General features: G+C 43.9%; 1 protein-coding gene across 3 annotated transcripts in view; it reads right to left on the reverse strand.

Annotated features, from left to right (window-relative positions):
• The window catches only part of LOC138268084 (sodium-coupled neutral amino acid transporter 7-like), a 179,341-nt gene extending 166,316 nt beyond the window's left edge, over positions 1 to 13,025 (reverse strand). The window contains exon 1 of one of the 3 annotated variants that reach the window (XM_069217452.1): positions 12,810 to 13,025. The gene's annotated coding sequence lies outside the window, so the exon portion shown is untranslated. Of the gene's footprint in view, positions 1 to 12,387; positions 12,541 to 12,809 lie in introns of those variants that run through there. The other 2 variants (XM_069217454.1, XM_069217453.1) reach the window with 2 other exon arrangements.
• Between the last annotated feature and the right edge of the window lie 364 nt (positions 13,026 to 13,389).

Here is a 13,389-nt window from a genome sequence, read left to right on the forward strand (position 1 = left end):
GAATTTCGCCGCAGGGTGTTGGCAGCGAGCACATCTGGGTCAGAGACAATATCTGCATAGCCCGGTAGCTGGGGTGTCATGTAAATAGTGTATCTGGATCAATGTAAGCCTCGCAGAGATTACTAGTTCCCTAGGAGCCATGAATGCCTCCCGCCACTCAACCTCCTCCAATTCATCCACCCACTTCTCCCATTTGTTTAAGCGAGACTAATGACTCTGCTGCATTACAAATAAGGCTCCTGGTTTTCCATTTAAACTGATTTTTGCATATAAATACAGATGGAAAAATATTTTTCTTTTGTCTGTATTGATAAATAGAAACAGAAAAATGCCAATAAATATGTTTAACTTTGCTGCTGTTTGCTAGGAGATGATGAGCCTTTCCAAGCCAGGCAGGGAGAGGGCTTATTGGATTTCAGCTGAGCCAATAACAAAGGTCAACGTTAAGGGGCCATCAGGCCTCCTTTAAGTATCCTGGCTGGGAGCTATGCGGAGGGAGGGAGTGGACGGGGGTGGGGGCGAGACGCACAACTAAAAGCAATTAAGGCAAAACAAATGCACACAGCTTATTACTTCACAGATACTTAAGAGTCCCTGGATCCAAGAGATGTGGATGCACTGTAGGAATGTTAGATGTGTTGGTCTGTCCCAGTCTTTACACAAATAGCAATGTAAATACCACAATAACACTATTCATCCCAATTTACGGTGTCAGAGCGCTTACATCACATGTTATATTGACAATAACTCATATGTGTGTAAGTCAATCTGTAGGATATGTTACATAAGAAAGGGAGGGTTACAGGGTCCTTCACAGCTCACTGTGCTATATTAGAAGGATTGTAATGTATTAACTACAAATAATAAAAGGATCTCTTTGTTAAAAGCAGTAACTCATTTACCCATCTACATAAATCTATCTAACCTATAACAAAAAAGAGCGCATTGCCTATTTAAAGAAATTTGAAAAAATTCTAGCTGCAGCAGTTTATTTCTCTGTGACAAAAGAAAATGTGGATAAATATAGATAAAATGACCAAAAAATAGATATGGATAAATGCAGACGGAAATGTAGAAAAAAAAAAAAGAAAAAAAACCACATAAAACCGGGAGCCCTAATTACAAATAAGGGTATGATCGATATGGTAGGTGCCACCCAGACCCGGTCTGTCCGGGCTGCTGCTGCTTTATTTCAATGCTCCGGTGCCCTGGCAAGGTATTTTGGGCAGTGCTGTAAGTGACATCTGTTATTTGGAAGAGACTATTGGTAACAATTCAATAACTAGAACTGGGCACTTGTTAAATGATAATAGGCTACAATGACAGTACCATGCTTGCTCCAGATACTGCTGCTTTGGTGACTGATAATAGTGGGGAGGCCTTTTGCAATTTGCTTGACTTGACACAGTGGGCATCTGTTGCCACCCTCTTATTTGCTAGAGGCATTCTTCTCTAGCAGTTGTCATTTGACTGCACGATTAGGGGTGTGTTCGCTTATACTAATACGTGTGAAGTCCTGCGGCCTAAATGGGGTGATAGTCAGTAGCTAGCATTCAGTGCCCGAGGCATTAATCGCACTACCGGCTCAGCTATTATGTGTGACCTTGCAATCTGATAAACTTGGAACATCAGGGAGCTAAATAGCCTCCTCAAGGCTTGAGAAGTGTTGGCATACCTAGATAGGCATAGAGTCAGCATTAGATTTGTGCAGGGGACCAACCTAGCACCAGGGGTGACAGCTACATTTGCATGTAGATGGAGGATGAGCCACTTCTTTCCCCATGTAGCACGTACTCCAAAGGAATAGCAATTTTAGAACACAGGAAACTTCCATTTTGCCATCTGAGGACTGGCCTGGAGGGGGAGATGCCTCCTGGTTCTAGGCATGCAGGGTAAGAATCATGTCACCCTTGTTAATACTTAAGGCTTCAATGTTGACACCCGCATTTTTATCAAGATGTTGCGGTCCTTATCGAATAGGCCCAACTGTCGGAGGTGAGAACTTCAACACAGTCTGCAAATCTGCTATGGACAGATCGGGCATGGTGAGGAGGCTGATGTCATCTGCAGCACAAGTGATATTACAAGTTCTGGACCATCATGAGCTAACAGCCAGATAGATATATTACTCAGTGCAAGACATACTATCCAGAACTGACTGACTGCTTGCTGGGAATTATGTGAGCACCTGGACAAGGGACATCAAGATTCTGCCAAAGCCCTTATAGGACTACTCTCCACTGTAGTCTCCTTACTGATAACCAAAACCTTTCCTGCACATAGGATACTGCACTACCTTTCAGAGGTCCTACTTGACAGTGTTTTAGGTCAAAGCTGATAGCTTCCACAGCAGGCTCATTTGGACTAAATAAGGCCTCAGCTACGAAAGTAAGCACTCGCTGTCTTTACCAGAGATGTCTTTACTGAGAAGCACTTTCATTGCTCTGATCACTTTGAGACGGCCTAAACTGCCTTCTGGCTGACATTTAGGTTTTTGAACAAACGTACACAGAAACTAGTGAAAAGCAGGTACCTGAGCCTCCAGAGAAGCTGTTGTTAGTGTTTAGGGAAACTGCGGATTGTGAGGTACGCTCCCTCAATAAAAATAGAGGGGCCAGGAGGTATGGTGAGGGAGAATACCCAAGTTGCACTTTAGACTGATTGATCTGCCCATGGCGCCATCTTCGACTATCACTTGCATTGGGGAGGACAACTGAGGAGGATATTTGATATGTGGTTAAGCTTCAGAAGTTGACATAGGGCATAGGCTTGAGGCCAATGTGGACAGGGCAAATATGGCCTGGCCAGATTATGCAGACCAGCGGTCATCATTGCAGCCTCTCTCAAATCCAGAAAAAGTGAGGGCTGTCTGTGACACATTGAGAGGTAATGGGCTGACTGATGATTTATTTTAAAAAATCGGCAATGGAAACTGGTGACGATGGCAGGGGTTGAGTGGGCAGTTTGATGCGTGCAAAGCACTAGAGCAACATCAAGAACCAAGGATAAGCTCCTTCTAGAAAGCTTCAGGTCAGCTCCAAGCAGCTTAAAAAAACATGTCATGTTATAGGTCAGGTATAGTTCAGAACTGCCACACCCACAAATGATTGTTTCTATATACAAAACCAACACAATCTGTTAAGGGATTAAAAAAAGATAATATGCTGACGGCCTGGAATCGTACCTGCCTACAGTTTATTTTAGGGTGGTCCACTGCAATTAATCTTGGCATTATTCTACTACCAGCACCTGGACTTGGCCATAATTATGTTTTTCCTCAACGAAAAGAAGGTCTTTAACTACTTGAATTCGGATTTCATGCTGGGAATACTGCGGAGATTCTGGCTCTTGTCAGATCATTAAATGGATCTCATTTCTTTATACCGCACCTACCGTGCGTATTGAGCATAATGAAGTTTCTAATCATATTACTATTGGTAGAGGCATGCATCGGGGTGCCCTTGTCTCCCTTACTTTTTGCTGTAGTGTTATGGCACAAACCTGTATCCTTCTTGAGGACCACTTGGCCTGGGGTTCTGTATAGCATCAAGAAGGAGACCCTCCTATCATTACGTGGAATACACAAACGTGTATATTATTGACACATCAGTAAATAATTCAGGAACTCATTGCTTACGACCATATAGCAGGCTAGAAATAAATTGGAGTAAATGTGAGATATTCCACCTGACTGTAGGCATGGTCCAAAGAGCTCTAGAATTTGGCATTAGACTCCATCAGGACACTCAGGTTATGCTATGTGAGACGCATAGTACTGAGGAGGAAACATCTTGCTGGGCTGACAGTGCTGCATCTTCATCCCATTGTCCATGGTGGGATGAGCTGCCCCAAGCAAGATAGTACTCATAAACCACAGAGGGTAACCAATAAACCCAAAAGGGATGGGTGGAAATCAATCATCAAAGACTACAGTGCCCTTTTAGGGCACTGTAGTCTTTGATAACCAATCAAGATAGTATCCTCCCAAAATCCCTCCACCTTTTTGACATACATGTCAAAAAGGTTGAGGGATTTTGGGAGAATACTATCTCCTTAGTTCTTCGCTTACAAGTCTCATCCATGGTAATAAACAACCCTACATCAGTTAGGACAGGTTGGTTCTAATGGTTGATTGGGAAGTGGGAGGCCTTGGTTTCAAACTAAGAATTGTCTATTTATACTGTACAGGTGGTGTTTGTGCATTACTAATTCCACCTGGTTCCCTGTTCCCCCACTTAGTAGCTGAGAGTGATACTGCATCTCTTGTTCCGCTAGCTATGGTCTTCACACATTCAATGCAATTTTGTGACTGTGGTGGCAAGCAAGGGCTTGGAATAGTAGAGGCTGGGCCCTTACCCCACTACCTGAGCTCTCTACTCTCCATGACTTCCAACAGGTCAATAACCAAAGGCTTGTATCTGACAGGGGAAACTCAAAGCTTGTACACAGCTGGAAAGTCTACAACTTATAGAAATGGGTAAGTCTATTTCTGGACAGTGCCTTTATCTCAATTTGAGGTGGCATTAACTATCAAACGATGGATACCTTCTTATACTTTCACTATGTGGATCTGTGTAAGTGCCTTACCCATCCTATACCTTGTAGCTTTATGTGTACGTTGAACTCACTTATGTGATAGGAACTGCTAAGGCTGTAGGTCTGGTATCTACAGCATAAGGTTGCATGTTTTAAGGAAAATGTCCTGAACGCAGACTCCGTAACAACGAAGTCGTGGACAATGAAAGCGGAACAACGCTTTCGTTAACCATGACTTCGTTGTTTTGTGCCTTAACCACCGATGTGCTGAACAACGCACATGCGTGGTTAAGGCACAGAACAAGGGAGTCGGCCGAGGAGGACGATGCAATGAGTCAGGTAAATGGGGTGGGAGGGTCGGGTATTTTTAGTTGCAGGGGCAGGGGCGATGGGGCGGTTTAGGGGAGGGTGAAGGGAGAGGAGGGGTATTTTTAGTTTTAGGGGCAGAGGTGGTCGGAGTATTTTTAGTTTTAGTGGCGGGGTTTTTTTGTTTTAGGGGTGGGGGTTATAGTTTTAGGGGCATTTTTAGTTTTAGGGGTGGGGGTCGGGCGGTTTAGGTTTGGGGGAGGGGTATTTTTTTAGTTTTAGGGGCAGGGTGTCTGGTATTTTTAGTATTTGGGGGTGGGGGGGTTCCGATAATTTTAGGGGTGGGGGGCTCGGGGTAGCTTTAGGGGTGGGGGTTGTTTAGGTTTCAGGGATAGGGTGGGGGTCGCGGTAATTTTACGGATGAGGTGGGGGGTTGGGATAGTTTAAGGGGCAAGGGTGGGGGGGGGGGGGAGAACGTGGCAATTTTTAGGGGTGGGGGGTTGAGGGCCAGGGGGGACGCATGCTGGAACCATGCATGCCTATCACTAATGCCTTTACCAGGAATGCCTTTACAACGGAAAATCGTTGTTAAGGTATTTGTGGTAAAGGCATTAGTGGTAACAACGCGGTCGTTGTTCAGGCACGCGTTGTTCCAGCATGCATTGTTCTGACATACATTCATGTTTTAGAAATGGAGAAGTCACCGTCCGGAAGACAATGGAATTTGAGTCTCGCTTATGAATAATGGGTGGAATGCTGTGCTCCAGCCAGAACAGTATCTCTTAATAAAAGACACAGGCTACTTCATTTTAAATTCTTGCATAGAGGTTTTTTTATAGTCCTACTGGGCTTCAGTCCTTGGGCCTGCACACAGACAAATGTCCGCGATGCAACAGCTAGGAAGCAGACTACAAGCATTTCGCTTGGCCCTGCCCACGAACACAAACCTACTAACAAGATATCTTTCTAACACTCTCATCGCTGAAAGAGTACCATCTGAAGCAATTCCCACTACTCGAGCTGATGGGTTACATACAATAGGTTCCACATCTGTTTAAGAAATGTATGCACTAGCATTAGTACTAACAAACAAGAGGGGGGTGATGCAATTGGAGCAGTGGTTGGTGCCTGGGGTAAAGGAGTAGGTCATGGATCTAATTTTTGGTGACAACACATCAGACACATAGTCTCCCTACCTCCCACGTACAGCCTGGCCACAATTCATATGGAGTCAACTCTGAGGGTACTTAGCATAAAAGAGTGCACTTCACTGTGGATTCATCTCTCTAGATGCAGAATGGGGGCACAGTTAAACACAATCTGAGGTATTGACCTTATGAACCTCGTGGTGAATCCAAATAAACTGATCAGGGACTGTCTTTATTAAGTACTGGCCTAAGAAGACAAGTTGATGGCCATGATGGTGCAGTACTGTAGACAGGAACAGTGTCTGGAGTCCATTCATCAAAAGTAATTAATGATGTGGCTACACAGCAGCTCAATGTACGTGTTTGTAATGCGCAGCACACTACAAAAAGACTACTGGCCTGCAAGTCTGCCGCTATATAATTGATCTATATGGGGTAGTTATTTTTACAAAACTAGAATAAAGCTCTAATAAGGCTTAGGTCTTTGGTGTATGTCAATCTACAAACCTGCCTGATTTTTTGGATGCGTTTTCACATTCAAGAGAGGTAATTTCACCTCAAGAGGGGTAATTCCATCTCAAGTATTCTGGGACCGACAGCTTACTCCTTTACATTTGGGAAACAGGTTACTGAACCCTTACATAGCATTCTTTGGTTAAACTTAATGTAGGGTTGTCTTTATTATTGTATGGATAGACAACATTATAAATATTTAGCATTAACAATAAATAGCAACATATATTTCTGCAGCTTTGTTCTTATTTTGATCTTTACTGCTTGGTCCAGGCCTAGTGTGTTCAATGTTGTCTACAGGAATGCCACTAAATAACAGCAAACCTATCACAGATCTACTTACTAGTATGTCTTATATGCGTTCTTTATTGGATGGATGTTTTTAAGGTGGGAAAACTAAAAACAAAAAGGGGGGTAAGACGTCTATAGTTATCTATGAAATTCTAACCTCCTGGTTCTTCATTAAAAAAATCTCCTGCCTTACAAGTCCAAAAAGGATTTAACTGAAGCAACGCTTACAGTGTCTGTGCATTTCACTTTATGAGCAAAATGACTAGCACGGGTGAGGAATACCCGTCTGTCACTCTCTGTTTCTTAGAACTGCGTCTATTTACCAGATCTCAATGTTTGTCTTTTCTTCAGTGTGCTCCCAACCTAGTTTATCAACCTTGCTCCTTTCCCAAGAATACTCAATTTGTTTATAAGCCCAAGAAGAAGAGCTATGAAAACTAACACTCAGGTACATGGCTCCTATTTTCTGTGATCACTGGTTTAATACAAGTCAATTAGATAGGTCTTCAAATACTTCATTTTACAAATGATGACCTAATTGTGATTTTTAAGAAGAACACACTTGAGGACTTGTAAACTCGTACAGAAGGGAAGGCGGCAAACTTCAAGTGCCAAACTCACCATCTCAATCTAAGACAACCCACAATCCATATGACAGACGGAAAACACCTTACAATGATAGGAATTTGAATACATGCATATAGGAACAACATTTCTTCTCCTCAAACAGAGAATACAAAAGAAAAAACCTTCACCAAAAATTAAACAAAACAAAGAAACTCCACAACCCTGACACACACAATCATTCATCCTGTTCCTCCTAATTAACCTAAATATGTTGCTGTTTCCAACAACAAATCTTCCCCATGCTGCAGATGACTACACACCTCTTTCAGACAAAGAAATTCATTTGCATACATATGCGCATTGTACCCTTCATCATCTTTCAGACCACACTCACCTGCATCCACATGCATTCTCGCACAATGATCAGCCACACACAGCTGCGCCGGTACCACTTTGGTACATTCCACATGTTACCATCACTCAACTACACTAATGCCTTACCCACACTACTACTTGTACAGGATCAGACATTTAAGTAAACCTTTTTTGACAAACCAGAGTACCTCAGACCCACATGTGCCTTTCCTACAACCAAGACATTTCTGTACAGCAACATACTTTTCGCCAAAATCACCACCTCCAATACTTAATGTCTATGTCACACTTATTCCTCTGCAAGCCTTGATTCATCTCTACCCAGCGATTCAAATTCTGGAAAGGTATTCCGATCTTCCAATGCAACTATGTTGGGTAATGCATTACAACCTTAAATTGTGAGCAACCTTTTTCTAATGTTCTCCCATGTATGACGTCAAATCCAACACTTCCTTCAATATCCTATGCCCTTTCATTTAATCACATACCAATTCCACCCATTGTCTGTGACTATATCTACCGACTATCCTTCGTGCATAAACAAGCTCTTCCTCTATGAAGTCAATCTTTATGCAAGCACTAATCCAACTCACAAATTTCAGATCAGGAGATTCTGAGCAATAAGCTATGCTTAGTATGCTAGATTTGATATAAATGTCCTAAAAGATCCAATGCAACCATCTCCCATAATTTGTTTAAACCTCTATACATCTTACTGGATAACCCATCGTTCTTTTGCACTAGTCACGCAATGCTCAGCCTACACAATCTCTAGTTTTTTTGCACAGACTTGTGCAACACTAAGCTGCCAAAAGTCCATTCTTGTACAACTTTTCAACAACCTCCGATCAGCATGCCAGGCATGAAACCAACTGTAAATTCTTGTTCTTTTTAACTAGTGCCTCCAATTGATTCAAATCTGCAAACTGACCCCTAATCTTCAGTCAAATCCCGTGCCACACTGTAATATTGTAACTCACCATCATGCACCTGCTGTGTCCTCAAAAAAAAAAAAAAAAAATTGCATGTGATGATGCATCACTGGGTTCAGCACCACATTATCCTCTTTGAAATATGCCCATTAATAACCTAAATAAATTGCACTGAACACCACACAAAAGATATCTTCTGTGGTGCTGGAAAACCATGGAACATATTCCTACTTGAAAGGAAATTCTTGTAACCCACATTTGCACTTAATATTTCAAGACATGGCCTCACCAGGCACCCTGATTGTGAACAAATAAACCAATGATTTATGATAAATTTGCTCCACAGATTCTTACAGAAAAAAGAAGACCCACGAAAGAGATTATAGGTGGCCTTTCAAGAAAGAAATAATTTGGTTCTGCACTCCTCAAAAACGCACCTACTTCAGCCTGGCCACCCTCCATCTGCTTCATGTCTTCAGGGAATAGCTGTTTTTTAATACTAAGGCATCATCAATATCTCTTTTCAGTATTTCAGACATCCTCTGACAGTCCGAACTTCCAATGCACCTCTAGTTTTTTTCATCAGCTCCGCTCAGAAGATGGAACTTAACTGCAAAAGACAAAATAACTTGGCACAATATTCTGCAAAACCCAAATGTAATGTAGCAGACCTTTGTCACCAGGACTCAGAACTGTAATTATCGCCTTCAACAAGCTCCTTTAATGTGATGTACTTCCCCCTCCTTTGATGCCACAGATAAATCAACACCACCAATTCCGATCATATATTTGAACGCACTATAGTCCATCCACTAGAGTTGAAAGTTTTCAGTACCTCAAATAAGGCGTGTTCATGTTCACAAGTATCCTTCACATATACAAAGATGCCATCTTGGAAATATCCGACACGTGGCTTTCTGGAAAACAACTGATGAAGATGCTAATCTAAAGATCAGAGTTAACCTACAAGCCTCATCAGTTCTTATGAATAAAGTCAATACCCTTAAATCCCCATGCAGGGCGATCTGATGGTATGCTCATGTCTGATAAGAGATCATAAACACTTGACAACCCATGATATTGCTACGATATCTCCTGGAATGAGCAAGAGACGCTAGTCTATCCATATGCTGTCATCAATGCCCTTTAAAATCAACATAAATTCTCAGTTATATAGTGAGCATCTAGGCCAGAACCTCGGGAGCAAACCATTCAGAAGACTAAAAGCTTCCAATAATATCTTATACTCCTAGCTGATCCTATACTCTTAATTTAGCTCGCAACACCTCAGCCCAACTCACATACTTCTGGCAGTTTTTATGCATAAAGTCTTCAAGCGTTTCCAATCTCTCACTTAACACTAAGGGTACAAAGCACTCCAATCCTTGTTTTTATCACTCATATCCTTCACATTTAAAACTTGATCATGATAACTGGCGTCACCCTTATCATGAAGTCTCATTGTTGCAACTACCTCACCTACCCATTCCCAGGGACATAAATATTCGCTTCATCAGTGTGCCACTAAATTTCAACAAAAGGAAGCGCCCCATCCCATTTGGTCGAATATCTGCTTTCGGAAACTGTACATATGAACACACGATCACCAATAAGTACATACCGCCACCTCAAATTTGCTATCATAAATATTACATTCACACTCACTAACACTTGGCCATGTGGTGCAGACTCGTCACTTATTCTAGCCCCAACGTATAGGCCCACAAGTCCAGAACGACAACATAAATGATGATCATGCAGCGGGGGTGGACAACCCTCTAAGTATCACAGAATATACCCATTTATGCGACGGTGCAGGGCAGTCTTTACAATCTTGAAGGAGACACACTTAAACGAGGGGGAATAGTTAGAAGCTAGTGCAACGTTAGAGGGGAAAGTTGCATTCTAAATCATATTCCTCGTATGAAAGGGAAACATTGCTTCAGATCAGCCCAGGGGTCCCTTTCAGGATGGCTGGTCTCATAGTACATCCCTATAACAGATACCCGGCAATAGAGGCAGGCAGGAAGGAGAATAATCTAATTAAGAAATTAAATCACCATAATGCATACGAGTTTCCCAACGCTGGTCGATGTAGAGTGTGAGCAGATGGACCAAACAACACCCTTCCTCAGGAACATACAACTAAAAGAGGGCCATATGGTGAAACATGGTTGTGCTAACAACACATACTTTTGTTATGCTGAAAATTGTAATTGGCTCCTCGGCCCTCTCTCGTCCATTCCTGCTTCCTAACTCATTCCAGCAATGTGACTTGTCCAAGGGGGGCACGTTACCAACATCCACCACCTAGAGTACCTCTCCGCCCAGATCTCCCAGCCCAACCATCAATATTAAAGGTGGAAATGTTGAAGGTCTTTGTTTATTGTATTACCTGCTAAGGCCAGGTAGGGACACAACCTTACTGCCTAAAATACTGCCAACATATCAGGCTATGTCAGTATCCTAATGTCCCGAGCATAACAATTGTTCCCCCGAGCTCCTTTTTCTCTTTATTGTTTTCCCCAATAGTTAACTTCGTCAACCCTTGAACACACACTTCAATCATTGAGCAATCTCAGTCGCCGTCTCGGTGTGGCCAGGTTTAGTACCTCGCCTCTCCCACTGTATTATTCCAACCCCTTCCGCTCCCATTCATTGTCTACATCTCTTCCACGGGATTACTGACTGAAGCAGCCCCCTCAACCCATTCACTAACAGCACCCGCTCCGGTGGTTTGTGCCACTTTGCTTCTAGTCGGAGCGCACAGGCCGAGCACTGTGGCGTCTGGTTTTCCTTTGGATCCGCCATCTCCTGTCTGGGTGGGCTCCATGGACACAGTACTGTGGAGTAATGCTTTAAATGGAAATACAGCATCTCAGGTATGGAGGGGCCCGCGGGAAGCAAGAGCAACGCTCTAGTCTTCCCGCGGGTCAATTCGGGAAAGGAAGTGACGGCGAGGGACAGGGATTGGGAAAGGTAAGTGGGGGCGGGTCTAGGGGGAGGAAATAAAAGGGGTTGGGGGTGGAGGGACCGGCCTCTTTTCCGCGCTTACATCGCGCGTTTTAATTTGGAGTGGCCGGTCCCTGGGGATCCTTCATAGTGGGAGTTTGTGGTGCAGGTAGGCTGGGGTTTAGGGCAGGGAAGCGGTATATGGGAGTTTTGGTCCTTTGGTTTTAATACTAGGGGGCCGGGGCACGCTTGCAGCCCGCGCGGCCCCCTTTCACAATTACTGGGGGTGGCCATGCGCTCCTTTCGAGCCCCCCCCCCCATTTCTGGAACAAGACACGCATTTGCTGGCCAGCAGGCCTGCATTCGCAGCTCCACCACCGCAGTAGCAAGTGGCTGTTTTGAGCCACTGCGGCCCCCTGGGGGCCCCGACAGCAGGCCCCCTCCCCCTTTTTTCCAGGGGGCCCAACATTTTCAATTCATTCAGCGGCGGTCCAGATTGCCTGGCTCCGACCGCGTGGGGGCTCTCAAAAAAAAAAAAAAAAAAATTATCAGTAAGTAGACAAGGGTAAGTTTAAATTAGAGCATTATGTTTTCAGGCACAGGCTGGTTAACTATAATTAATAGGTGGGGGGAGATCACACATTAAGGCGTGGGGCCCTCGCCACAGGCTTTCAGGGCCCAATTAAGCGAGTTAGGGCCAATACAGGCGCCCCCCCAAAAAAAAAAAAAAAAAATACAGCATCTCAGGTATTTGTTATTTAGAGTACCTGCTTCCTCCTGGTAGTCTCGCAGTAAATGTATCGCAGGAGTGCTGAGAAGTGCAGTTACTCTACCTTTCAAATAAAGAAGCGCAGACACTCAACGCCAGGCAGTGCCTGCCCGTTTAAATCCCTGCTGTGGAGGTTAATCATCCAATGCCGTGCGTAAGAACACCTGGGATAAACAACGAATAGGGCGGGGTCTACTCTTCGGAAGCCAGCCAGCGCGAGGAGCAGCACGTGTGACTGTGTACGCATAAGTATAGGTAATTACAGGCACTTGGAGGAGTCGGTCTTTGGGGACAATCATTTGGGTTGACGACAAGGCGCATGAATTATTTGGGGACGATCACAGAAGTTGCAACCGGAGGAGGAACACTAAACTGTGGACTGGCTTATCGTGGGACACCACCACCCTCCTTCCCCCTCACCTTTTATTCCGACGAGGTCCAGCAGCACATGCCGGTATCCAGCTGCATAGCTTCAAAATATTGCTAGGACAGCAGTACGTGACTAATACCGCGTGACCTGCCGGTGCGATCACCTGATTTGAATTGCATGCAGGGAAATGTAGTCTTGTCGCAATTGGGAGTTGTAGTCTAAACCCCGGTCTTTTACTTAGTGGATCAGACTAACGAGTATATTCCCTTCTTAAATTTGGATTCCGTGTTATAAACTGGACGGCGCTACGTCTGCGGCTTTTTCCAATTAAATAAACATCAGTCTGGCTGCCCCTTTACACATGCAGCCACGCGTGAGCTGCATGCCAAATCAGCTCTTTGGTTCCTCCCAGATGGTTTCAGACCTTTGGGGGTTGAGAGCTAGTTAATATGATGGACAACGGATTTAGGGTAGGGTTGGGACTACATAGCAGGAAAAAGGAGCCACTGGGGCCAAAGATACGATGGCCAATTTCTCTTTCCCTTTTTGCGAGTTCCTAGGACATAGCGCGCACAGTCACACTATGTGGGCGAAGACATCAAAAAATATGTTTATTTGGAGGGACAGGAG

This window comes from Pleurodeles waltl, chromosome 12, assembly GCF_031143425.1.
Source record: "Pleurodeles waltl isolate 20211129_DDA chromosome 12, aPleWal1.hap1.20221129, whole genome shotgun sequence".
Classification (NCBI taxonomy): domain Eukaryota; kingdom Metazoa; phylum Chordata; class Amphibia; order Caudata; family Salamandridae; genus Pleurodeles; species Pleurodeles waltl.